Source organism: Desmodus rotundus, chromosome 10 (genome assembly GCF_022682495.2).
Source record: "Desmodus rotundus isolate HL8 chromosome 10, HLdesRot8A.1, whole genome shotgun sequence".
In the NCBI taxonomy this organism is placed as follows: domain Eukaryota; kingdom Metazoa; phylum Chordata; class Mammalia; order Chiroptera; family Phyllostomidae; genus Desmodus; species Desmodus rotundus.
In genome coordinates this window covers 55,932,520-55,960,288 of record NC_071396.1, presented here as the reverse complement: position 1 = coordinate 55,960,288, position 27,769 = coordinate 55,932,520, and the positions used below count along the sequence as shown (strand labels likewise).

The window sequence follows — 27,769 nt, the reverse complement described above, 5'->3', positions numbered from 1 at the left end:
TGTAAATGTCTGTCTGGGACTCTGTGTGTATGTATGTGAACTCTAGAGATGTGTGCAGGTATGTATGACTATAGTTTTGTGTATCTGGGTTGATGGTTGTGTAAATGTATGAGTGACATTATGAGAATCCAGTTATAGGATCAAAAGCTATTCCAGTTAGATAATAACAAGGGTTGACAAGAATGTAGAGAAATTAAAATCCTTATACAGTGCTGGTGAAGTATAAAATGGTGTAGCCCCTTTTGAAAACCCTGTTCCTCAAATAGTTAAATTTAGAATTACCATATTACCCAGTAAGTCTACTCCTAGTTCATGCCCCCCAAAAATGAAAACATAGGCCCACATAAAAATTTGTGCACAAATGTTACAGCAGCATTATTCATAATAGCCAAAAGGTGTCAATAACCCAAATGTTCATTGACTGATGAATGGATACACAAATATGGTATATCCATACAATGGAATATTATTCAGCCCTAAAAACGAAGTATTGACACAGCTAGGACATGGATAAACCTTGAAAACATTATGCTAAAAGAAGCCAGGTGCAAAAAGATGACATTACATGATTCCATTTATATGAAATGCCAACAGTAGGCAAGTCTAGAAAGAACTAGAAAGTAGATTAAAGGTTTCCAGGGACTGGGGACATAGACATGGGGGTGATAGTTAAAGGGTAGGATAGTTATAGGACACAGGGTTTCTCTTTGCAGTGATGAAATGTAAAATTGTGGTCGTAATGGTTGTGCATATCTGTGGATGTATCAAAAACCGTTGAATTGTATACCTTGAGTGGGTGAATTGTATGGCATGTGAATATATATCAGTAAAGCTCTTTGAAAAAAGTATTCCACAGTCACACATCTGAGGCTCTCTTAACACTGCATAAAGAGTTCTGAGCTTTGCAGTGAAATATTGTCACACCGGTTCCCTCAGACAGAGAAGAAAAGGATCTGGCTCTAGGCTAGGCAGCTCCTTTTCTGTGACTGGGCAAGGTAAATCTCTGCCAGGTTTAGAAGCTGTGCCAAGGGAGAGCCTTGTTACTAGAACAACTAATCTTACATTTATACAGACTTGCGAACCACTGATTAAACAGCGTGAACTTCACTTAACACCCATGACTTTCCAACATTATGTTTGAGTGAAAAACCCTTCTATCCATAAACACTATTAATCTCTAGGGAGGAGGAAGATGCTAGAATGCAAAACCATCTCTCTGTGACACAAGGCTCTCTCCTTTTCTTTCTCTAGGCCTTCTCTGGGGAGTGCGTATTTCCCCGTATTTGGTACGTGGAACCAGTACTGAAATTGGTGAGCTTGTGATGGAATTCTTTCTAATATGGGATGGGAAGGAAGGTCAGGTTCTCAGGTTTTGAGGTGTCTGGGAGAGGGCTGGAGAGGGGGAAGTTGTGGCTGACACTGAGGGTTGGGGAGAGTCAGCAAATGAGACAGAGGCACTGTGAGAGGAAGAGACAGATTCAGAGGGATCAAGGGAGGAAGGAAGAAGAGGGAGATTAAAGATTGGAAAAATTCTTACAACCCATTCAGAAGTAGACAAACAACCTAATAAGAAATGGGCAAAAACAAGATATATTGAGTGGCCAGCACAGAAAAAGATTTTCAACATCAACAATTATAAAATATGCAAATTAAAACTACATGAGATACCACTATAAACCTAAAAGAATAGCTAAAGTTATAAAGACGGACTGTACCAAGCGCTGGTGAGAATGTGGAGCAACTAGAACTGACTGCTGGTGGGAATGTAAATTGGTGCTACCACATTGGAAAACAAGTTGGCCATTAAAAAAAATAAAGTTAAATATGCATTTCCCATGCTACTCAGCAATTCTACTTACAGTATTTATCCAAGAGAAATGAAATGAAAACATGTGTCTATACAAGGACTTGTACATGAATGCTCATAACAACTCTATTCATTTCAGCCAAAACTGGGGAATGAATGAACCAATTAAAGTATAAGACAGTGGCATATGCCTCAGCAATACATGCAATGACATATATGCCTCTTAACATCATCCTAAGTAAAATAAGCAGGACACACAAGACTATATGTTCAATGATGCCATTTATATGACATGCCTAAAAAATCCCAAACTGAAGTGACAGAAAACAGATGAAGGGTGGCTCCTGCCAGGGTGGGGAAGAAAGGATTGCAAAGGGGTACAAGAAAACTCTTTGGCTGATGAAAATGTTCTATATCTTTTTTTTTAATGTTCTATATCTTGATTTTGGTAGTCATTACACACCTTGATACATTTGCCAAAAGTCACTGAACTGTGTACTTAAAATGGTTGAACTTTACTGTAACTATAGCTCAATAAAGTTATTCAAATGTGAATAAATTACCTAGTTGGTAGGAAGCGTCCAAGCGGCCTTAACTTGGCACAGCCCAAGCTCTGGAATGGTCAGGAAAGAGTATAGGGAAGGCTCAGTTTAAGAATGGGCAGCTGGCAAGTGACCCTCATGTCAGGGTGCCACCTGAATAGGAGGAAACCTATGGATCAGAGAAAGGCTCAACAAGGCAAAACCAAAACTGAATGAATGAATGAATGGATGAATGCATGATTGGAGGGACAGGAAAAGAGAGGGAGATAGACAAAGGCAGACAAAAAAGAAACCGGTAGGGAAGGAGGAAGACAGAGCAAGACAGAACCACAGAGGCAACTCCAGCTTCTAAGGAGGCAAGTCTTTTCTTGTCATGGGGATGGCAGCCAGAGGCCCAGCCCCCCTGGAGTGAAAGAGCCTAGTGAGTGGTTCCCTGGGGTCAACTGTGACCTCAGGTCCTCACTTGGAGGTGGGATATGAGGTCCTTTAGCCACTGGTACTTCTTGGCACAGGGTTTGTCAACTTGAGCAGCATTAGAGAGTGGGTGTGTATTTGAGGGTGGGTACAATCTGCTACAATCTAAAAACATTTTTCTTCCTTTTGGAGGAAATGACTCATTTCAAAGAAGTCTTTATCAGAAACAGAAGAATCCACAGCTGTGTGGCCTCTGGGTGTTTTCAGGTCTCTAGGTGTTACAGGAAGGGGGAAGGTGGCCTGGAGCCTGGCGTGGAGTTATTAGCACATTCCTCGGGCCCCTGAGCCTTCCCCAGCAGCCTCACGGGCAGGCACGGAGATCCCCGCTCCCTCTCATGATCTGGAGAGGACGTCTAGTTTGGTGCTCAGGCATGTGGCCCTAGAGTGTACCAGGATGTGTGATCTTGGGCAAGTGATGGGATTCTGGGATCTTCCATTTCCTCACCTGCACAATGGGACAAGAAGGGTGTCTCTCTCATAGAGTTGTTATCAGGATGAAGTAGCACAACCCATATCAATTGTCCAGCACATTGTAAGTGCTCAATAAATATTATCCATTCAGATTTGCAAAGCGATTAGCTGCTGCATGGGGTGGGAATGGGGTGGATGGAGCACCTCCTTTTATGTGACCATCCTGCAAGGTCTTGGACTGAGAGCAGGGCCCAAGAGTGTGGTTGGGGGTGGGAATAAGCAACCCTACATCCTTATTCTGGAGGAAAAGGTCCCCAGCTTTTCAAAATGTGAGTTTGCCATCCCCCTCCTCGCCCCTGATGTGGCACACAGCTATTTCTTTCAGGGCTCATGCCTTGGTGGGCATGGGGGTGACTGTCTTCCTCAGTAGAGTGATCTACTCCAGAGGAGTCGTTGTGGTCCTGCATCTCAGTATTCCCAGGAGCTAACAAGGGCCTGCGACCTACATAGTGTTCCTTCAGGGTCAGGAGAGGAGTTGCATTTTAGAGACAGAAAATGAGGTATCATTTGGTAGTTTCTGTACCCACCACTATGGATAATCTGGGGTTGATCATCTGTAAAAACTTCCTCTCTCTAGATCAAGCAACTTAAGAGTCACACTCAGGGATTACAGTGTGTGAACTTTATTTGATTCTAAGCCCTGGGGTTAATGCAGTGAATAAAACACACAGGACTCCTTCTCCATGTGGAACTCACCATGTACACCAGACAGGCAATTAAACCCATAATTATATAAGCACGGTACATGTTGGGGTGGGGGAAGTTCAAGGTGCTCTGGGCGCCCTTGTGCCAGGAGAGGCTTGCCTTGATTTTCAAGAGGTATTTCACTCTCACATGCTACGGTTCTAATGCTAACTTATTGTACACCCTGGGAGGGACAGTGTTGAGCAGAATACAACAGGCATTGTATTCTTTTTCTTAAAGGGAAGGCTTTCAACACTTCATCATTAAGGATGATGTTTGCTGTCGATTTTATACAGATTTCATTTATCATGTTGAGGAAGTTCCCTTTAATACCTAGTTTGCTAAGATTTTAAGAATATTATGAATGTCTATAGAATTTAATCATTTTTCTATATCTATTGAAAGGATCATTTGGTTTTTCTCCTTTTATCTGTTAATATAATAAATTACACCAATTAATTTTGTAGTATTAAACCAATCTTTCAATCATGGGAAAAACCTGACTTAATCATGATGTATTTTATTTTTATATATTCCTGAGTTTGGTTTGCTAATAGCCACTTGAATGCTTTTGCATCTATGTTTATGAGTGAGGTAGAACTCAAATGTCCCTTTCTTATGTTGTTGTTTTTCTGGTTTTGACATTAATAATATCTTAGCCTCATGAATAAATAGGGGAATGTTTTCTTTTCTTCCATTCTTTGGAAGAGTTTGTAAAAAGTCAAAGTACCCACTCCTTGAAAGTGTGAAAAAACTGACTGGTATAACTCTCTGGGTTTGGGGTTTTCTTTATGGGAAGATCTTAAATTATTGATTCAATTTCTTTAATGGTATAATACTGTTCTGAAGGGTTGCCAAGAGCTATTTACCAGATATAAAATGTTTTTTTCATGAATCCTGTTTTCTGAAGATAAATTCATGATTTATTTATTTGCCTGATGGCCTCTGCTGGGGAGAAAAGGTGGTGCATGGATTATTTGCACAGAGGCTTGGAAAACTCCAGCCGGTGTGCACCCCAATACTGTCAGTTCATGTCCTTTGAGAACCTCATGGGGACACTCACTGACTAGGTGGATTTCTGTAACTCCTTGAGACACTATGCAGCCATTGCTAAGAGAATGGATTTAGGGCCATCTGAACTGGATTTGAGTTTTGACACTAATCTACTGGCTGTGTGAGACTCAGACATATTTCCTCTGAGCCTTAGTCTCCTCACCTATAAGAGGGAGCAATAATAGTAGCTACCTCATAGGATTCTTGTGAGAATACAATCAGAACATGCATGCAAAGTACTTTGCACACTGTCTGGCTCCTATGAAGTATCCAATAAACAGTTACCACTGTTAGTACCATGAGGTGGGAGGCATGTGAGGCAGATCTGTGAGAAGAGGAAGGTGATAGAACTTTCTTGGGGGACTGGATCTAAGAGGGAAAGATTCATCCTCGGGGACACAAGGGCCAGCTACACCAGTCAAGATTTCCTTTGGGTAAGACCCAGTGATGGGAGATTGACCATGTGTGGGGGACACATCTTCAGGACTCAATTTCCTGACACTGGATTGGGATATTCTCATGAAGCTTCCAGTGAAGGGCAAGGCCTGGCACGCTGTATAGTTGTGCTCCGCACTGGCTTCTTGGGAAAAAGGCAGAAAATGTAACCCTCACCTCAAACCACAATGACCAAATGCTGTTCCCTGAGCAGGGTCCTTCAGTTGGTTGGGCACAGAGTGTCCTCAGCCCTGTCGCTCCCCATTCTGTCTTCTGCCTCATGCTTTCCTGAGCCCAAATGAGCATTTTAGCACCAAAGCAGAGTCTGATTGGATGAGGGTTATTAGTGGTTTCTGACATATCAAAACCTTAATTATAAGCCATGTCCTCCTAATCATACCAGTCCACTTGAAGAAGTGATTTCTTGACCGTAATTATAATTAAATCCTCTCACTAGGCCTCATTAAAAACCACAAAATTTAAACAAAGTTTCTATTAAGTCTGCTGTTGGTCCCTTCATGATATTTATTCATAGAAGATGCATTTATTCATCTGTTAGGCATAAGGCACCTCTGTTAGACACCTTGCTGGGTCCTAGGGATCAGAGACAAAGGCCACTGCTCACTAGGACAGTTCAGATGTGTAAGAAACCTTCCATCCATGCTACACTGGGGTCCTTCCCTCCCATTTTCCAGACAGGAGCTTCCCAAAGATGAGCAGTCTCTGAATATCTAGAAATTTCCATGTGCTACCCATCTTTGGTACAGACTACATGACCTTATGTACTTAGAAAGTAGCTTCTTATGGTGCAGAGAATGGGGTTGACTGTTATTTTCTGAACTAAGGAAAGTGGAAGCACAAGGATGGGGAAAGTAGTACCAAAACCAGTCAAGAGACAATATCACATAATCATTAGGAACCTGGGCTCTGAATTCAGACCTTCCTGGGCATGGCTCTCTGCTCTGCTGCTCTTCTGCCATGTAACCCCAGGCAAATTATTTAACCTTCCTGGTCCTAACTTCCTTCCTCTGGTTTGAGTGAGACTTAGTAGGTTTTTCTCTAAGGACTTGTCCATTTTTATACGTCTACAGGTCTCACTTAGGGGGAGATAGTTGGAAAAGCAAACTGAAGTAGGATTACAAGGGAAGTAAACTTAAAAAACCCCTCCTGAAGATTTTAGTGAACCCAGAAATTATTTGACAATGTCAAGTTCACTTGGCATCTTTGCACAGTTAACCTTGACATATGTTTGTTGCCTCTTATTATTTTTGAATTGTCTCAAAGGATATCACAGCAACCACAACTGACATTTTTAGAAAGAGAAAAAAGATCAGTGCTCACCATCCCAACACATTGTCAAAGTCGTTGCCTTTGTTCCCTTTGAGCCATTTAGCCCCCTCAATAAATGGAGGACTTAAAATCTCAGAAACCGAAGGATCTGGAGCCCTCAGTGCACCTGCCTTGGGACACTGCCTGGTACCCTTTCTGTTGGTGCCTCTGCCTTACTCTTCTGGGCAGAGTTGCCAGCAAGGTCAACCAGGGAAAACACCCCATACAGAGGCTAAGACCTCTAATGGGGTTGGTCATGTAACAAATTTTCCTTCTAATGGATTGATAGCACATGGCTGCAAAGTCCACCAAGATCCAGGTGTCCTTTCTAGAGACAGGCTCAGGGACCTACAAATGAATGAATGAATGAATGAATGAATGAAAAGAACATGTGACATTTCCAAAGCCAATACTTAAAGCCCCTTTCTGGATAGCAGGCTTGCTGGATTTAAAAGATACTGCAGAAATCAGGAGAATCTTATCCCTTACTATGTCAAATTAAATTTAAATAGTTTTGATTGGCCACCATCCCTGTCCCAAAGGCCCAGCCTGTGCTGGCCGAAGAGGTCTGACCCCCTTGGGAACAAGCCCTCTTCTGCCTTCTCCCTTCTCCCTTCATGGAGAGAAACATACAAACTTGGCACCCTGGGCTGTTCATGTCTTACATTTCAGGGTGCTGCATTTGGTAGGAAATAACGGGAGAGTAAAATCTTTAGACAGTCTGTTCCCAGGTATCAGGATAGTCTTGTCTCATTGTGCTAAAAAGGAATGAAATCTTGGACTTGCTTTAAGAAGGAGGGGGGTCCCTAATGTTGGTCCCTTTTGAGGACAACCATGAATTTATTATTGGTATCCCTAGCCTTTAGAACAATTCTTAAGCACTCAATAAATGTTTGTTGAGTTGGCTTCCAGGAGGTCATTGTCTAAACCACCTGTGACAGATACAAATAAACTGTCCTTTTACTTCTTTCTCCTGATGGTGTGAAGATTTTAATACCAAACAATCAAGGTATATTTTGGGTAGAAGTTTTACTTTTTGTTCTTTACCTTTCCTTGATGTTCCCTAACTCAGCCCTTTCTCTGAACAAATGGTATCCCACAAAATGTGGGTAGCATTTTTCTCAAAAGAAGGCTATGGGCCCGTGCCCATGCATTTTGGTGAGCAGACCTATAACATTTGGAGAGTGATGGCTTGGGGATGTTCTGAGTGTTCCAAGCCCTAGGTTAGGCAATGTGATTATGGGATGGACAAGAATGCACAGTCCCTGCCCTTGAGGAGCATATAACTCACCGAGATAACATGGGGAAAAGCAATAGATTCTGGAAATCACAACAACCACAAGAGCTAGTATTTAGAGAACACTTACTAGGAGCCATCCATTCCTTTTTTTTTACCTTCACAACAAACCAAGGGGCTAAATGCTGCTGTTATCATTCCCATTCCCATTTTACAGACCAGAAAGTCAAGGCAAAATCATAGTGATTTGCCCAAGGTCATAGAACCAGCAAGTAAGCAGAAAACGGGAAACAAACCTATACCTCCTGACTTCAGAGCCAGGCCTCTTAGAGTCCCACCCCCTACAGGGTGCAGGGCCCAGGTGCATTTTGGAGGCAGGATCAAGTGGTGCTGGGTCTAAGGGCTGCAGAATCCTCAAAACACAGGAGTCAGCAAGGGCTGGAACCCTCACTGTACCTCTTGAGCTGAGCTGAATCAGGAGGAGTTTGCAGTTTCTGGGAACCCTGTAAAAATGCCCGAGGAGAGATTTGTTTTCTGGTCATTTCCATCATGGGGTTTTATGACACACTTTGATAGCTGTCATAAGGCACAGGGAGCAGGGTGGGTGTTGGCTCGGCACAGAGGTTTGGCAAAGCCCAAGGGCGAGGTCTGAGGGCATTTGGATAGTCACACATGATGCTCAATGGTCATTAGTCAAAACAGAAATGTCACTGCACCAGTGTTACTTTACCCCATCACAGGCCAGATAAAAAGGCTGTCTCTTATGTAACAGCCAGGGGACTCAGGTTTGTGTTCACTATATGAATCTTGAAAGACCTGCAGGGCCCTTGGAGAAAGTCTTATTTAATCCTCTGTGCTTCAAGAAGGGGAAATGGCATGCTGAATGTCACACGTGGGACCTGGTGCCTGAGTCAGGTCAGGTCCACTATTGGGAGCGGAAATCACATCTTGGCAGCTAGTTCAAATGGTTGGTTTACTGACTTGTTTTCCAGACTATATTTAACTCATTTTCAACAAATATTTATTGAGATTTCCATGTGCCTGGCTCTGTCCTCATGGGGCTTTTATTCTAATGAGGGAGCAAGCAAAACAACAATCACACAAAACAAAAAGCAAAGAAACAGACTAATCAGATATGTGCTACAAAGGAAACAATAACTAGAATAGATCAGGTCTTTTGGAGTCTGGCTAGGATGAACTTGAACATGAACTTCAGCCCAAACTGACACGTGACCCATTGCTTACACCTGGAAAGTATGCCTTTGTGGGGCTCTTGGCTTTAGAAAATGGGACCTATTCACCTGTAGAGCATGGAAGGTATGGGGCTGAGGACACATGAGATGGAGGCATGTTTTTTCCACATAAGGGAGGCCACAGTCTCGGAGGCTGGCTGCCTGGCTTCAAGCCCAGGGGTGCAGGTGTTTTTGTCCTTCTGACAGAAGCCTCAGACACTAAAGCACTGAAGCATGGGTGCACCCTCAGCAAAGGCAGGCATTGATTAAGCTCAAAATCACCATGGCTGCAGGGCAGGAGCAAGCAAGGCAAAATGATGAGATTAGCTGAGTGTGGCAGTGACACCCTTTATCCCTGTTATGTGACATTTGTAGAGAGCCCATAGCTTGCATTTCCTTGCTTACTCACCCTGCCTATCAATCACATACATACTTAATTCTTTATTTCTCACTCTGATAAGAATTCCCTCATTCATACTCATATCTTCTTTCATCAAATCTTTCAATCACTTCATACATTATTCAGTCTCTTGTTTATGTTTATCAATGCATATATATTTGTACATATACATTTACTAGGTTGACTCTCTTCTTTACCCACACATTCAACTATTGTTTATTAACCATCTCCTGTCAGGCTCAACTGGGATTAACCCTGCAGGGGCCTGGGGGCACCAGTTACTCTATCCTTAAAGGGCCAGATAGTAAATATTTGTAGGGACTCAGTAAATCTTTTTTGTTGTTGTTGTTTTTAAATCTTTTTAAAAATTGTTGTTCTATTACAGTTGTCCCAATTTTCCCCTGTTGCTCTCCCCTGCCCCACCTCCCCGGCCCCTGCTACCACAGTCAGTTCCCGCCCTGTTGTCCATGTCCATGGGTCATTTATACTTGTTCTTTAACTAGGCCCTTCCTCTTCTTCCCTCCCTTATACTCCTCCCCTTCCTTTCTGGTCCCTGTCAGTCTGTTTCTTGTTTCCATGCCTCTGCTTCTATTTTGCTCATTTGTTTGTTTTGTATATTAGGTCCCACTTATAGATGAGATCATATGTATTTGTCTTTCACCACCTGGCTTATTTCACTTAGCACAATACTCTCCAGTTCCATTCATGCTGTCTCGGAGGGTAGGAGTTCCTTCTTTCTGCTGTGGACTATTCCATTGTGTAAATGTACCACAGTTTTTTGATCCACTCATTTATTGATGGGCACCTAGACTGCATCCAGCACCTGACTATTGTAAATAGTGCTGCTATGAACATTGGGGTGCATAGGTTCCTTTGAATTGGTGTTTCAGGATTCATAGGGTACAAAATCCCAGCAGTGGAATCGCTGGATCAAAAGGCAGTTCCATTTTCATTTTTCTGAGGAAATTCCATACTGTTTTGCACAGTGGCTGCACCAGTCTGCATTCCCACTAACAGTGCACTAGGGTTCCCTTTTCTCCTCATCCTCTCCAACACTTGTTTGTTGATTTGTTAATGATGGTCATTCTGACTGGTGTGAAGTGGTATCTCATTGTGGTTTAAATTTGTCTAGTGATGCTGAGTGTCCTTTCATATGTCTCTGGGCCCTTTGTATGTCCACCTTGGAGAAGTGTCTGTTCAGGTCCTTTGCCCATTTTTTAACTGGATTGTTTGCCTTCCTGGCATTGAGTTGTATGAGTTCTTTATATATTTTGGGGACCAAACCCTTGTCTGAGGTATTGTTAGCAAATAACTTTTTTCCATATGGTTGGTTCCCTTTTCATTTTGATGATATTTTCTTTAGCCATGCAGAAGCTTTTTATTTTGATGAGGTCCCATTTGTTTATTCTTTCCTTTATTTCCCTTGCCCTAAAGGATGTATTGGCAAAAAAATATTGCTGCATGGGATATCTGAGATTTTACTGCCTATGTTTTCCTCTAGGACTTTTATGGTGTTGTGGCTTATGTTTAAGTCTTTCATCCATTTTGAGTTTATTCTGGTGTATGGTGTAAATTGGTGGTCTAGTTTCATTTTTTTGCATGTACTACTCCAGATCTCCCAACACCATTTGTTGAAGAGGCTATTTTTACTCCATTTTATGCTTTTTCACCCTTTGTTGAATATTAATTGACCACAGAGACATGGGTTTATTTCTGGGCTCTCCGTTCTGTTCCATTTGTATGTGTCTGTTCTTATGCCATTACCAGACTGTTTTGGTTACAGTGGCCTTGTAATACAGTTTGATATCAGGTATTGTGATCCCTCCTACTTTGTTCTTCTTTCTCAAGATTGCTGTGGCTACTCAGGGTCATTTTGGTTCCATATAAATTTTCGAAGTGTTTGTTCTAAGTCTGTGAAATATGTCGTTTGTATTTTAATAAGGATTACATTGAATTATAGATTGCTTTGGGTAGTATGGACATTTTGATGATGTTGATTCTTCCAATCCATGAACACGGTATATGCTTCCATTTGTTTGTCTCTTCCTTAATTTCTTTCTTCAATGTTGCGTAGTTTTCTGCATATGGGTCTTTTGCCTCCTGGGTTAAGTTTATTCCTAGGTGCCTTATTTTCCTTGTTGGTATAGTAAATGGGATTTTTTCCTAGTTTCTATTTCTGATATTTCATTGCTGGTGTACAAAAATGCCTTTGATTTCTGAATATTGACTTTGTTTCCCACTGTTTTGCCAAATTCACTTATTAGGTCAAATAGTTTTTTGGTGGAGCTACAGGGTTTTCTACGTACACTATCATGTAGTCTTCAAATAAAGACAGTTTTACTCCCTCCTTTCCAATTTGGATGGCTTTTATGTATTTTTCTTGTCTGATTGCTGTGGCTAGGACTTCCAATACTATGTTGAATAAAAGTGGTGAAAGCAGACATCCTTGTCTTGTTCCTGATCTTAGGGGGAAAGCTTTTAGTTTTTGTCCATTGAGTACGATGTTGGCTATAGGTCTCTCATATATGGCCTTTATTATGTTGAGGTATGTTCCCTCTATTCCCACTTTGCTGAGCGTTTTTATCATAAATGGGTGCTGTACTTTATCAAATGCTTTTTCTGCATCTGTTGATATGATCATGTGATTTTTGTCTTTCCTTTTGTTTATGTGGTATATTACATTTATTGATTTGCGAATATTATACCATCTTTGCATTCCTGGGATGAATCCAACTTGATTGTGGTATATGATCTTTTTAGTATTTTGCTGGATACAGTTAGCAAATATTTTGTTGAGGATTTTAGCATCTATGTTCTTCTGTGATATTGGCCTGTAGTTTTCTCTCTTTGTTGTGTCTTTGCCTGGTCTTGGGATTTGGATAATACTGGCCTCATAAAAAGAGTTTGGGAGTCTTACCTCTTCTTGAACTTTTTGGAATAGTTTGAGAAGGATAAGAGTTAGTTCCTCCCTAAAGGTTTGGTAAAATTCACCTGTGAAGCCATCCAGTTCAGGGCTTTGTGTTCTGGACATTTTTTGAGTACTGCTTCAATTTCATTAATTATTATTGGTCTATTCAGGCTTTCTGCTTCTTCTTATATGTTTCTAGAAATTTGTTCATTTCACCCAGGTTGTCAAATTTCTTGGCATATAGTTGTTCATAGTAATTTCTTATGATCCTTTGTATTTCTGTAGTATCAGTTGTAATCTCTCCTCTTTTGTTTCTGATTTTATTTATTTGGGACCTCTCTCTTTTTTTCTTGATTGGTGTGGCTAAAGGCTTGTCAATTTTATCTTTTCAAAGAACCAGCACCTGGATTTATTGATCCTTTGAATTGTTCTCTTAGTCTCTGTGTCATTTTAATCCGGTTCTGACCTTGATTATTTCCTCCTTTTACTTGCTCTGGGCTTTGTTTGTTGTTGTTCTTCTAGTTCTTGTGGATGTAGGGTTAGGTTGTTTATTTGAAAAATTTCTGTCTTTTTTAGGTAGGCCTGTATTACTATGAACTTCCCTCTCAGGACTGCCTTTGCTGTGTTCCATAGGTTTTGGGATGTTTTGTGTTCATTTTCATTTGTTTCCAGAAACTTTTTGATTTCTTCCTAGATCTCATTGTTAACCCATTCATTGTTTAATAGCATGTTATTCAATTTCCATGAAGTTGAATGTTTTTGAGTTTTTTTTCTTGAGGTTGGTTTCTATCGGGGCACCCCAGTATGTTACTAGCTGTTTCTCCCTTGCTGCCTTTAATATTTTCTATTTGTCTTTAAATTTTACCATTTTTATTATGATGTATCTTGGAGTGGCCCTCTTTGGACTCATCTTGATTGGGACCCTCTGTGCTTCCTGGACTTGTATGTTTTTTTCTCTCATCATGTTAGGGAACTTTTCTGTCATTACTTTTTCAAACAGGTTTTCTTTTTCTTTTTTTAAAAAAATTTTATTGTTATTCAATTACAGTTGTCTGTATTTTCTCCCCATCCCTCCACCCCACCCCAACTGAAACCACCTCCCTCCCCCGCCTCCACCCTCCCCTTTGATTGTGTCCATGTGTTCTTTATAGTAGTTCCTCAAACAGGTTTTCTATGCCTTGCTCCTCTTCTTCTCCTTCTGGTATTCCTATGATATGGACATGATTATGTTTCATGTTGTCCTGCATGCTCTTTATTCTTTTTGAGTGTTTTTTTCACTTTGCTGTCTGTCTGGGAATTTTTCTCTACCTTGTCCTCCAGCTGGCTGATTTGATCCTCTGCTTCATCTAGACTGCTTTTGATTCCTTCTACTGTGTTCTTTAATTCAGAAATTGTATTTTTCATTTTTTCGTGGCTCTTGTTGATAGTTTCTGTGTCCTTTTTCATGCTTATGTATTTCACAGGAAGTTCCGTGTAGCTTCCCCGTAGTTCTTTGTACTTCTCACTGAGCTCATTGAGCTTCCTTATAACCATTATTTTGAACTCAGTGTCCGATAGTTTACATGCCTCTATTTCATTTAGCACCCTTTCTGGGGATCCCTCCTTTCCTTTTGATTGGGGGTTATTTCTTTGTCTCCCTATTTTAGGGGAGACTCTCCTTGTTTATTTTTCCTTCTTAGAAAGATCTGCTTTGACTCCCCGTCTTTGTGGCATGAACTTCTATGGTAGGAGACCTGTGGGATCTAGTGGTGCAGTCTCCTCGATCTCCTGAACCTGATGCTCTTGGGATTCCCTTTATGCCATTTATGGTGGCTCTTTGATTGTAATTGGTTTTTAAAATATATATAATCTTTATTATATATTTTTTCCATTAACATTTTAGTCCCCTTATACCACCTTCCCCATTGTCGTTGTGTCATTCTTTGGTGGGTTCTTCCCTCTGGCTGGTTGACTGAGAGTCACTATGCCTACCATGTCTTGTATGCTGTTGTGCAGGTGCTTCCAGAACAAAACCACACAGCCCAGGAAACAAACCCACATCTGCAAAAGTAACCTCCTCCCACAATCACACTATCAACAGCAAATGAGCCAGTATTAGTAAGGGTGTAAATAGATTAAGACTATTAGAAAGTAGAAATGAATATGAGAGGACTAACTGAAAGAAAAATGATTTTGAGAGGGTAGAGGGAGGAGCAATAATAAAAGTAGTGAATTTGAGCAAGACAAAGAGAGAACAAAGTAAAATTTACATAGTAAATAAGAAAGGGAATAAAGAAGGTAGAATGGAGCAAGAGAAGGGAAGTGTATCGAATTAGGCTTAAGCAGAAATGAAAAAAAAAATAAAGTGAGAGCAAGAAAGAAAAAGGAAAAAAAGAAGTGGTAAGTAAATAAAAAGATAGGAACCAAATTGGAGAAAAAGATTCACTACAGCACTATCAGCAACAAATGAGCTATGATTAATATAGGAGTGATGGCAATAAGAGGGGAAAAAGAAAAAAGGAAAAGCTTAAGAGATGTTTAGAGGAAAAGGAAGTGATTTTGAGATGATAAAGCGAGAAGGAATGCTAAGAATGAGGACTGAAAACTAGGCTAAGACAGGGAAAATTTAAATTTGAGATGAAAAAAAGAAAGGGAATGAGGAAGGCAGAATGGAGTAGGAGAGGGAAACTGTAAAATTTGAGATTTGAAATATTAAAGTAGTGAAGATCTAGAGATAAAGCTGAAGAAGTGCAACAACAACCACCTTATCCAATAAACAAAGATTGTTAAAGGTGGAGAGAGAACACAGGCATTTTAAGAGTGGGAAAAAGAATGTGAGATAACCAGTGACCAGAAAAATGGTTTTGATAGGCTGAAGAGGGGAAAAATAGTAAGAGTGTGGAATGGAAACAAGTTGTAGAAAGAGAGAAAACAAAATTTAAAATGAAAATAAGAGGAAAGAAGAAGATGAAATGGGGTAAAAGAAGGCAGGAGCAAAATATGAGGTTTGAAATAAACTATAAAATCTAGTGACTTAATGCGTACAAACTTGAAGGACAAAAAGTGAATGTTAAAAAACTATGAAGGAGAGAAACTCACAAATTATGAAGAAGACTGAGGTGAATTTCATCTAGGTAGCATCTAGTATTTACCAATTTTTTTCTTTGTGGATTTGCCTCTGGTGATGTCAGGTGGTGTCCCAGGCTGGCCTGATGCAACCTGTTCAAGACTACCAGGGATCCATTGTCTGGGGTTGACTCCTTCTGTTGTTAATCTAGTCACTCTGCACTCAGCAGTCAGGTTTGAGTACCACAGGGTGGGTCAGAGTAACTCCTGGGGGTGGGGCTATTACTTCCCCTCAGGCTGATGCCACTCGGAGGGGAATGGTCTGCCTGAGAGAGATGGCTCCTGCAGTATGGGGGATGACTCAGCACCAGGATCCTGGCAGCTGCTCTCTCAGTTCTCTCCCTAAAGCCACCGGTCCCAGTCTCTCCTCAAGCATCTCTAGTCCTCTCTGCCCTTCCTTTGTTGGAGCCCCAGGTAAGTGGCTGCAAATGAGAATTTATGCATTGGCCCTTTAAATGGCTCTCTGCATCTCCAGCTACCTGTCCGTGGCAGAGAACCCCTGTCACTTTTTGCAGCTGGATGTTATCTGGGTACTTTTCAGGCTCTGGTGTTGTAGGCTAGGGAGCCCAGCTTGGGGTTTAGACCCCACACTTCTTAGGGGGATCCCCCTGGCCACTGAAATATTTCTCTGTCACTTCAGCTGCCATCCGTGGGAGTCCAGCCAGCCCTCTGGCATTTCCTCTACATTCCCTACCAGTCACATTGTGATGAAGCTGTTTCTTCTGTCTGTCCATGGTTATAAGGCTTCTCTCCCACTATTGTTCAGTTGTTTGTACTGGATGATTTCTCCACCATTTAGTTATAATTCTAGATTGGTCCTGGGGAGAAGCTAGTGTAGCTTCAACCCACTCCTCCACCATCTTGGATCTCTCAGGACTCAGTAAATCTTTACTGAATGAGTGGATGATGGGCACATGGAAGGCATACAATGTTTGTGAACAACCCCAGAAAGGCAGAGAGGCTTCTCTAATCACTGTTGGCTCAGGTCAATGGTGAGGTGGCAGGGAAAGGTGCAGGAGCTCAGTTGGGAAGCTTGAGCTGAGCCTGATGAGTGGGAATGATTTGTTTGCATTTCTGACTCTGCCCTCTGTGTCCTCAGAGTTGCCCCAGTTTCAGCTGTGAGAAAGCATGCCTTCCCTAGCTGAAGTGTCTGGAAAAAGACATACTGGTGTCTGCAGTGTTCTTTGCATATGTAAGCAGGTTTTATTATGTATCTCATTGTGCAATTTTCCACCAGAGCTTGATTGTTTTGCAGTGGGAAGAGAAGAAGGATGAATATTGTATCTCTCAAAGTCTGTGCTTTGATATAAAATAAACATTCTTTTCCTATGGAAAAAAAAATGGTCCATTTCCTTAAAAATTTCTCTTGCCCTTTCCTTTTGGAGAACACCGTTACTCAACCAAAATAAAATTCCTGAAGCATTAGCAAAGGGTTGTGGTAGGGGCCCACATTGTGCTTTTCCATGGGAGCAATCTGTTAAGAACATGCCCCTTTTGTGCCCTCTGTAGAAGCCCTATGGAGAAGACCTGGCTTTCAGCTCATGTCCCGAGAAAGCATACAGCACTGTAGCTTATTTGCTGAATAAACCCAGGTATATCTGTAGCTCAGTATTGTCCCAGCTAGGATGACAGAGAATCACTGCATCTTGGATTATGAACCTGTACATGGCTAAAGTGCCTCCATTTCCTACTGCTGAGTCCAGGACAGACGTTGCTCATTAATCCCATTGTTCTTTCCACTGAGCCTGGTTGCCACCCCAGAATCACTACTAAATTCTGGCTGTGAACAATGAAGTCAGCATGTGAAAAGCCCCATTCCTGCCACTTGGGTCAGGAAAGAACATGGGTTTGCAAGACAGTCAGACCCAGATTTTGACCCAAACCCTGAAATGTACTTACTGAGTAACTTTGAGCCAGTTAGCCAGCCTCTGTAAGTCTCAAGTTTTCCATTTAAAATGGGGATAACATCTATTCACATACTCACAGCTGCCAGGTATAGGTAAGACCCTGGCACTGGGTCTGGCACCAGATACCCACGCCATGAAATTAGCTCCTTTTGCTTCAAGTTGAGCATAGTGGAAAGTAGACCTGTTCCAAAAATCTACTCAATATACAGACACCTTCAACTTCTCCAGCCAGGAGCACATGCGTCTCTGTTTAAATATTTCCACCTTTGAAAAGTTCCAGGTTTCTCCAAAGCCCTTATATTCTTAGCATGTATTTGGAAAGAAGGGGTCTGCCATGGAGATTCAGAAGGGGCACTTGTCTGACACAGGCCTTATGTTAGCTGCCATTAACTCTGCAACTTACTGTGTGTCAGGCCCTGAGCTATGTCCTACACATTAGTGGTTCCCAACTGGGGCCAATTATGACCCTAGGGGGACATTTGACAATGTCTGGAGACATTTTTTTGTTACCACAACTCAGCGGTGGGTGCTACTGGCATCTAGTGGGCAGAGGCCAGGGCTGCTGTCAAATACCTTACAGCGCACAGGGCAGCCTCCTGTGACATTTATCTGGCCCAAAATGTCAATAGTGCTGAGGTTGAGAAATCCTTCTGTATATGAATATCTTATTCAGTTTCCTACTGGGTCTCTGTGCAAGGTGCTCGTTTTCCCATTTTAAGACAAGGAAACTGAGGCCTTGCAAGGTTGAGCCACACAGCCATGTTCCCTGAGCCCCCCATGTTTCCCCCATGTTTCACCACCCTCCTTGTCCCCATCTGCTGCCTTGTATATATCTCTTTTCCCTTTTTCTTGTCCTTTTATTTTATTTTGCTTCTCTTGTGTTTCCTTCTTGCTGAATTCTGAGAGAGAGAGAGAGAGAGAGAGAGAGAGAGAGAGAGAGAGAGAGAGAGTGTGTGTGTGTGTGTATCAGGCTCCAATGGCCTTGGATACCAATTATCCCTGCTTCTTGCACCCAGAGCTATAGAGCCTGTACTGAAATGTCTGAGGTTCAGGCTGGGCTGCTCCCTCTTCACCTGGGCAGGGCTGGGTCTCCAGAACAGCTAACCTGCCAGGATTAATTGGGCAAAACGATGATGTAAAGCTTAACCTCTCATTGGAGAAATGCTGAATCAAGGAAGCATGCAGAACAGCAGGATTAATTACAGAATCTGCTTTGGTCACCAGAAACCAGAAAGTCTTTTGCCCAGAAAACTGCAGGGAGCTTGGGTGGGGCTGGGGATCCAGGTACAGCAGGCATCCCAGTGCACCAGCAGAGCTGGTGCTTTCTGGTGTGACTTTGCAATGAAGGGAACTGGCCTGCTAGGGCTGAATAGAGGTGCACACAGGGCCTCCACTCACCTCCTTTTTTCACCTGGCTGATTTCTGTTATCCTTCAGGCCTCTATCTGAAGATCACTTCCTCCAGGTGGGCTCCCCTGACCTCCCAGATGAGGTGGGCCCTCCCTCCCAGGCTCCATTCCCCATCCTTAAACCTCACAGCTCTTTGCACACTCATGATCTCATCATCACGTATTTACAGTACTTTGTTTAGTATTTATCATCCCTGCTAGCCTGGAGGGTCCATGAGCATAGTGACCACGTCTGTCTTGTCCACTGTCTTACTAGTACCTGGTGCATGTGGGACAGCCTGCAATTCTTTGTTGACTGCTTCACTGATGGGCTGTGAGGGGCCAGGGCAGCTGGAACCCACTATCCCAGGTGTGGATGGGCTCACAGAAGAAGCTGAAAGGTGCCTACAGACAACAGGGGACAGATGGCCCTGCCTCAGTCTCCATCCTTGTTTCCTCCTTTGTTCAATGTCCTTTTCCCTGCAGTCATTCTTGGCTTGCCTCCTATGGGTTTCCTTGGGGATTACAGCTAAGGATCTGAGCTGAGCAAGAGCCATTGTCCCTGGGGCCCCCTAGATATAAGCCAAAAGTCACACTCCTTCCCTTCTTCCAGGATTGTCACTGCTTATGAAGGAAGCACAGGGACTTTTGGAAGCTTTTGCACTCTACGGCAGGCTCCGACAGATCACCCTTATGAAGTGTGTGGCTGCTAAATATCATTCTCAGAAAGGACTGTTTGAACATGCCAGCCCTGGGGTGGTGGGGTGAGGGAATAGTTATAGCTTCCTGACTTGACCCAACATTAATAACAGTGTGAACAGTTATTGAGCTATTTACCACTGCCAAACCCTGGCCATTATCCCATGTACATGCATCACCTTGTTTTATCTTCACAGCAATCTTGTGAAATTAAAAAGATTATTATCATCAGTTCCATTTTATGGGTGGAAAAACTGAGGCCCAGACAGGTTATGCAACTTGCCCGACGTTGACTGCTCAGTAAGAGGCAGAGAGAGCGCTTCAGCCCGGAGTTGGTGGCCCTCAAAGCTCTTATTTTCTCACTATATTGCCTGTGAGGAGAAACTCTTTGCTAAAAAGCCCTTTACCTCAGGGAACTTGACCTGACACCTGCTGGGGCTGAGAAAGCTCTGCAGTGGACAGCAAAGAACAGGCCTCTCTGTGAGCGTATGCTTGAGCAGAGGAGGCATCGCACCAATGGGCAGCATTAACTAAATAACAGGAACAGCTCTTCCTGGTGTTGTCTACCTTCAGAGTACGCTGCTAACTGATTAAGCAACAGGATACACTTCCAGGTCAATTTTATCATTCCACCTGGAAAACAAGAAAGCTGGGAACTGGAGAGGTAAAGTACCTTGCCCAGGGCCACGCAGGTAATGGGTGGGAGGCGGATCAGATTCTCTTAGGTCTAACTTGGGGACTTGATGGAAACTCCTGTCTTGTAATAATGGCTACCGCAACTGGGACTGTGTGGCTTGAGGATGAGGCATTAAGTGACATAGGGACTCTTAGTTCTATCTTAAATTGCAATTAGCTTATTTATTTATTTTTGGGAGGAAGACCTTGAATCTGTTATACCTTTTCTTGCTGGTTTTCTTACCTATGAAATGATTCAAGATCACCTCCATATCTGCTAGTAGTTGTGAAAAATATACTTTAGGGGATTCAGATAGGAAGGGTCATCTAGATTTTGGAAGATGCTTGGCTCATCCCCTGCCTTAAGTCAGGATTCTCTTCACTCACATCACTGATGATATGCTCCAAAGGCTCTGCTTGGAGGGAAGGAGGTAATAGCCGTGGCTATATCCTACTGAGTCATGGCTAATCCTGGTAAAACCCTGCCTGGAAGGACCCACCCATTGTGCAGATGAGGACACTGAGGCTCAGTGGGGTAAGGTACTTAGTTCAATGTAAGTTATTAGGTGGTAAAACCATGGCAAGAAGCATTGCCTGACTCAAAGTCTTTTTATTAATATTAAGCTGCCTTTCTCTACAGGCAAAAGTAAGAAGCAAACCAAAGCCCAACAAGAAAAGTTCCCACAAGCTCCTTTAGCATTTTCAGTACTTTGTGAATGGAGAGATTTCTTTGTGATAGGAGAGATTTCTCCTTGTACCTCCTGACATCCTCCATGTTATGATTTATGCCCCTTTTTTCTTAGACACAGGAACACAAAACCAGGATATAAACCCAAGTTTGGAAAAGTAATGTCATTGGCCATTCTTACATCAATGATGAAGCCCTTCTCCAGGCTGAACAAACCTAGACCTCTTCCCCCTGGTCTTGGCCGAGCTGTGGGAATCAGATCTCAGGAGGGGCGGGAGAGTGAAGACATGGACGAAGAGGTCAGGACCCAAGGGCCAGCCTGAGGGCAGTGATAAGGATGTAAACAAGGAGACTGGCACAGGCAGGCAGGGTAAGATTAGCCCAGCTGGCATTAGCCAGTGGAAAAAGGGGTGGCAGTTAGTGATGGTGAACATGACAGGCGAGAAGGTGGTGGGAAATGAGCCCTGTCTTTGAACTTGGGGAACACCCAGAAGCAAACAAGAGGGAGTGGGGAGAGAGAAAGAAAGGATACGGGTTGAGGCATGAACTTTGGTTTCCCAGGTATATGCTGAGGGCCCATGATGTGCAGGTTTCAAGATCATTATAAGATAATTTAGGTAAAACTCACAGTATAGCATCTTACACATAATCACCTCTCAGAAAGTAGTAGTCAATCTTACAGAAGAATTAAGGAGGAATGATAGATTTGGAATGCTATCATTTTCAATCCCAGATGAAATATGTTCATGGATAATACCTTAAATCATTAGGTGGAATGCTAATGGGGAACTTTATAATGGACAGAGAAGGCGAACAACACCTGAATCCAAAACAAGTGTAACACAAAGGAAAGACATTCTTTTACATGTAAAAAAGGCATTTGGACCACTACCTCATGACATACATCCAACTCAATATAAGTGTTAGAAGTATAAGACACTTAGAAGAAAACAGGGGTAAATCATTGTGAACTTGGATTAGGCAGCATTTTCTTAGATATGACACCCAAAGCACAAGCAACAAAGGGAAGACTGGATAAATTGGACCCTATCATAATGAAAAAGTTTTATACTTCAAAGGATACCACCAAGAATGTGAAAATGCAATCCACAGACTGAGAAAGTTTTCACGTCTCATATCTGATAAGAGACTTGCATCTAGAATATGTAAAAAAACACAACTCAATAAGAAGGTAGCAAATAACCTAATTAAGAAACGGATAAAGGATAGAAATAGACAGTTCTCCAAAGAACACATGTCCAATAAACACAGGGATAGATCCTTCATGTCATTAGCCATCAAGGACATGAAAATCAAAACAACAATGGATACCGCTCCATACCCACCAGGGTGCCCACAGTAAAAAAGACAGACAGTTAATCAAGCGTTGGTGAAGACTTGGAGAAACAGGAACCATCCATTCACTGTTGATGGGAATGTAGGATGATACAATCACTTGGAAGTAATTGGTAGTTCCTCAAACAGTTCGCCGTAGAGTTACCAATGATCTACAAATTCCACTTCTACACACAAATTTATTTCTGTAAATTACCTTAGAAGGAGGACTAGCTAAAAACCATAAATTAGAACGAGAGTGTGTTCAAACAAAAAACTTAATACTAAATAAGAACCATCTCCTGTCACACTCCTGAGTACTATAAAGGTGGGTTGGGAAATTCCTAAGAAAGATGAAGACAAATGGAAACCCTGGGAGAGGGTCTGGACTTAGAGTTCAAGTTCCTTGAACTTGAATAAAGTGCATAAAGAAATCCCTTTATTCAGAATATTTCAAATATAGGTTCAAAAGGAGAGTCAGCTTTATAGACCTCAGAAATCCCCAAGGTGCGTGACAGGTCCTCTTCCCAGGAGCCCAGGAAAGATGCTGGGACTTGTCATCATCATCCTGCGATGGGATGGAGGAGGGGTGGGTGGCAGGGAGGGGCAGGGAATTGCAATCCTTACGCTGACTTCTGTGACCTGCCTTTTCCTCTCTGTGATATCTCTTGTTTTCTGGATAATCAGAAGAGGGGAGAGGGTTGGTAATTATTTAATAAGTCAGAAGCTGTTGTTTCATTATTTGATTCTTGAGGCAAAATATGTTATTAAAAACCTTTATTGGAGTTTTGGAAAGGCAACAGCAATGTAAATGAATAAAACACCATCCCTGCCCTTAACTTTTTAATCTAGCGAGCAAGGTAGTAAGATTCTACACAATATTTATAGTACAAGGAACAAGAGTGTAACCCATGCTCTGTGAACACAGGGGAGAGATATTAATTCTGCAGAGGAGGGGAGACAAGAGCTTCCTTGAACGAATGGTGTGCGTTCAGGGCTTTGGGGTACACACAGGATCGGCAAATGCATCAAAAATAAATTTCTGGAGGAAAGGCATTTATTTATTTCACAAATATTTGTTCCTTGCCCAGAACAATGCAGGCACCATGCTGCGTACAAGGACCAAAAGCAAAGATGTGGCCTCCTATATTCTGTGCTTAGGAATGTTGAGTAGCTCACTGAAACTTTTGTGTGAGTGCACTTTGGTGTGTGTGTGTATATGCATATTCACATGGTGTGTGTGTGTGGTGTGTATGGGGGGCTGAGGGTGCTGGAAGGGGGACTGTAGACAGATCATGGAGGGTCTGGAATGCCTTAATTTATTTAGAGGGGAAGCGAAGGTCTGTTCTCAAATTCTGGGTATGTTTCTGGCTTTGAGACAGGCAAGTTACCTAATCTTTTTGTTCCAAAGGTTTCCTCTTTGGTAAAATGGGCAAACCAATGTGTATACTAGTTGTAATGCTTGTAAGTCATCTATTCTAGTTTCTAGATTTTGAGGGCTATATGGAACCATTGAAGGTTTGGGGAAGGGAAGCAGCTGAATGGATTTGGGTTTTCAAGAGATCCTTATGGAGGCCAGGATTGGAAGAATGAATGGGGGTGAGGGGGTGGGTGGGTGAGGTGTGGTGATTGAGCAAGGTTCTGGGGGATCAGGGAGGAGGCTGAAGAAATAGTCTAGTCAAGAGACAGTGGGATGGAATAGACAGAAGTAATAACTATTTAGGTGTCAAAATGAGCTTGCTGACTAACTGGACGTAGGAGGTGAGGAAAAGAGAGCACTTTGGAATGATGACAGGCCTTTTAGTTGGACAGCAGTTCCACTAACCTGGATCTGGGATACAAGGGGAGGGGCAGCCTGAAGAAGGGGGGATGGAAGGATTGACAGTGGGATGAGGAGGGGAGAAAGAGGCTGAGCCCCTAGGTTGGGTGAGGGGTGTACACTGAAGGAGCAGAACCTCCTCTGAAGGCCGGTGTTAGAGAAAACATGAATTCTCATTGTCCTGTGAGTGTCAGGCACAGGGGGTAAGCAGGCTCCACATCCTGAACAAGTCAACTTTGGAATTGCCAGAGTGGGCCTGGATATTAGGACGTCCCCTGAAAAGGCATTGATGGAGGACTCCTGCCTAACTTGTGTCCCTTGTGACAGGCACTCTTCCTCCTTCTAAGGCATTCTTTCTCATTCCTCCTAAGGCAGACCTGCAGATAATCTCCAGGACTTCCCCAAAGCCAACTTCCTTGTTCTGATTCTCCTATTTTACCTCTTCCACCACAGTTTCTTATGGAATCTGCTCAGCATGTTCAAGTCTAATTCTGAATTGTTTTCAAGTACAGTTGTGGGTTTTTTTTTTTTAACTTATTTTTATTTTTGTGTTTTGAAGGAACAGGACACTGTTCCTTCCCCTTCCCAATAATGGTGGGACAGAAGAAGGGGAGGAGAAATACCTAGCAACAGTGAAGTTTGGGTTGAAATTCAGTCATTGTGGAGAAAAGGTACAGTTGTCTTTAGTTCAAAGTTCATTTTTGAGATTATTGCCTGACATTCTACCCAGGTATGTCCAGTGGTTTCCCACAGGTGAGAAGACACAATGACAACAGGAGAACAAAGTTCCTTGCTCAGGCTTCTCTTTATGAGAAGGTAGCAATCACTACCCTTTGGTGTTTAAGACTTCAAGGACAATCCAAGGCTTGTCTTTACCCTGGAGGGGAACGGGGCTATTAGACTGGGATTATTTCAGAGATGTTTTCAGAAAACTGATCCCTTACTCCTTCAAGCTTCCCTCCCCACCCCTACCTAGTTGGTGGGGCCTGGGCATGTTTTCAAGAGACTCTCTTCCTTAAAAAATTTTCCTGGACTTTTTCCTCCACAGTCACAGAAGGGTGACTCTGGAGGAAAAACATTCCTAATATGCAAATAAATAATAAAAAACACAGTGTGATTCAATTCAGAGATGGGCAATAGCTTGCCCGGAGCTCCAAGCCTGAGGCTTTGCTCTCTCATCCTGCTAGAGGAGATTAGCAAACAGTGGAGAGGTGTTAAAGCCAGACTAGCTAGCATCAAGCTGAGACCTTCTGAATGTGTCAAGGGGCTCAAGGGAAGCTGAAAAGGGATTGACTTTCCCAGTCTACAGTTCTATGTTGTTAACTTCCAAGTCTCTTCACCACCTAAGTCAGCATGGGTGCTGTCAGGGTCTTCATCTCCCTTTCGGAAGCTTAACTGCACTACAGTCATTTATTTTCTGTATCCCTGCTGGGTGATGAATTCCTTAAGGGCAACAGTTTACTCCTGGTGCCTTCAGTACCATACACAATGCTTAGACACAGCTGGGAAGTTTACAAAGGAACAAAGTGATAGCAAATGAAAACCTTCTCCAGGTGCAAATGACTTAGGGCCAAGCCTTTATTGAGAGGTGGGCAGGAAAGGGAATGTTGGAAGGTCTTGGAGTCAAGAGAAGATTCCAAGAAAAGGGAAGCTACAGAGATCCAAGGTAAACAGCATTGACACAATGATGTTGCTGGATGAGGTCTCTGTTGAGGGCACAGTGTTGTGACAGAGCCTGTGCTCCAAAATCAGACAGTGCGAGGGTCATTCCAGACTCTCACTGTTACTAACTACATGAACTTGGGCCAAATAATTTTTGCTTTGGGGACTTAATCACTTTGCTATAAAGTAATGATAATACTTCTACAAAGGAGAATCTTACCATAGATTGGAGTGGAGGTCAGGACTCAGTCAAAAATGACTTTGTTATTAGAGGGTATTATTCTTTCTATTATCTATCTATCTATCTATCTATCTATCTATCTATCTATCTATCTATCATCTATCTCTATCTATCATCTACCTATCCATCCATCCATCCTATTAGTTTCAATAAATGTTTGAGATTATTATTGCTGTTCTTGTTGTTTTGGTAGTAGAATCCCCAGTGCTTACCATGGCTACTAGTACATTGCAACACTCAACAGATGCTTATTGGTTGAAAAAGTTATACCAACCTGTAATCTTTCCATAGGAAAATATTCCTCCTCAATATTCCCTAAGTATATGCTACCACCATCTGCCCAGATGTTTAAGTCAAAAGTCTTGATTCCTTGGTTTACTGAGCACTTGTTAGGGACTAGGCACTGTGCAGGTACTGGGATGAGGTAGGTAGGGGGGAGCTTGCTAAGTTAGACCCAAGCACAGCTCTCTAGGATGTTAGAGAAAAAGGAAGCAGGAGAACTTATCATTTGTTCAGCTTTGCTTTCGTCATTAGATGTAGCTCACAAGTGGAACATTTTAAGAATTTTTGATAACACCAAATCCACAGCCATTTGATGGAGAAAAGGTTACCAACACCATGCAGTATTTCCCTGGGAGTAGGATGTGCACAGAACACATTTTGGAATTCTCACTGGTTGTGAAAACCAGGGAGAAATACAGTACTACTGGTTTTGAATCCTACTGGGATTCTTCCTTCCTGGACAACCTCTCTGTAGATGAGGTAAATGAGTAGGAAGAAGAATGACAAAGACATGTAGAAAGTGACGTGGCTAAATCTTTTGAGAAGCTGACTTACACCTGGATGAGCCAGCTTATATCTACTGAGTGTGGGCTATACTTTATATACCTCTGTCTCTATATAAAGAACAGTTTCAGAAAAATTCTGTCACTCTTTGGCTTAATTGTGAGTCAATAGGCCTGGTGTGTGTGTTTTTGTGTGGTGGAGGGAGAACTGGGTGCAAAGTGTGTATGTACTAGTAAAAATGTGTTTTGAATGTGTGTAGAATGTGAGATTTATGTTTATTATTATTATTATTATTATTATTAACGTGAGAAGAGTGTATATGGAGGGGAAAGTGTATTTGCACGTGTGCATAGTGCAGGCAGTGGGCAGGGTTATGTGAACAGCCAGACTCTCATTGACCCAGACAGTGGTGTAAGATAGGAAGGGTTAAAAAGGTGATTGTTTTCCTTTTAGACCAGCACACAGGTCTTTCAGGAGCCCTTGACTTTTTCCTCCTCCCTTCCTGTTAAAAAGGGATTAGAATCCAATTAAGCCATTTAATCCCAAGGTAGAGATTCATGTTTAAAAACAAGATTTATAGCTTTAAAAGAAAAATACATCAGTGCAAGTTGAGGTTTGCCCTCTTGAGTTGCCACCTGCATGGTTCCAGAGCGTGTTTTCAGCAGAATACCCAACACGCAGTTCTTAATTACTTTGCCTCACACCTCCAGTCCTTCATCTTCTCAAGGGCCCTTCACCCTAAATAGCCACATGCTGTCAGAAGCACTTCTCCTTCTGGAGTGCCACAATCACCCCTGCTTTATCTCCCTTCAGTTTGCAACTCAGTGACCAGGCTTGGTAATAATAGTATTAAGAGCTAATGCTTCTTGGGTGCTTGGTATGTGCCTGGCATT

At 42.3% G+C, this 27,769-nt stretch overlaps 1 protein-coding gene across 3 annotated transcripts in view; it reads right to left on the bottom strand.

Annotated features, from left to right (window-relative positions):
* Window positions 1–27,769, bottom strand: part of SH3RF2 (SH3 domain containing ring finger 2) — a 119,341-nt gene that overhangs the window by 33,082 nt on the left and 58,490 nt on the right. The gene's annotated exons all lie outside the window — the stretch shown is intronic.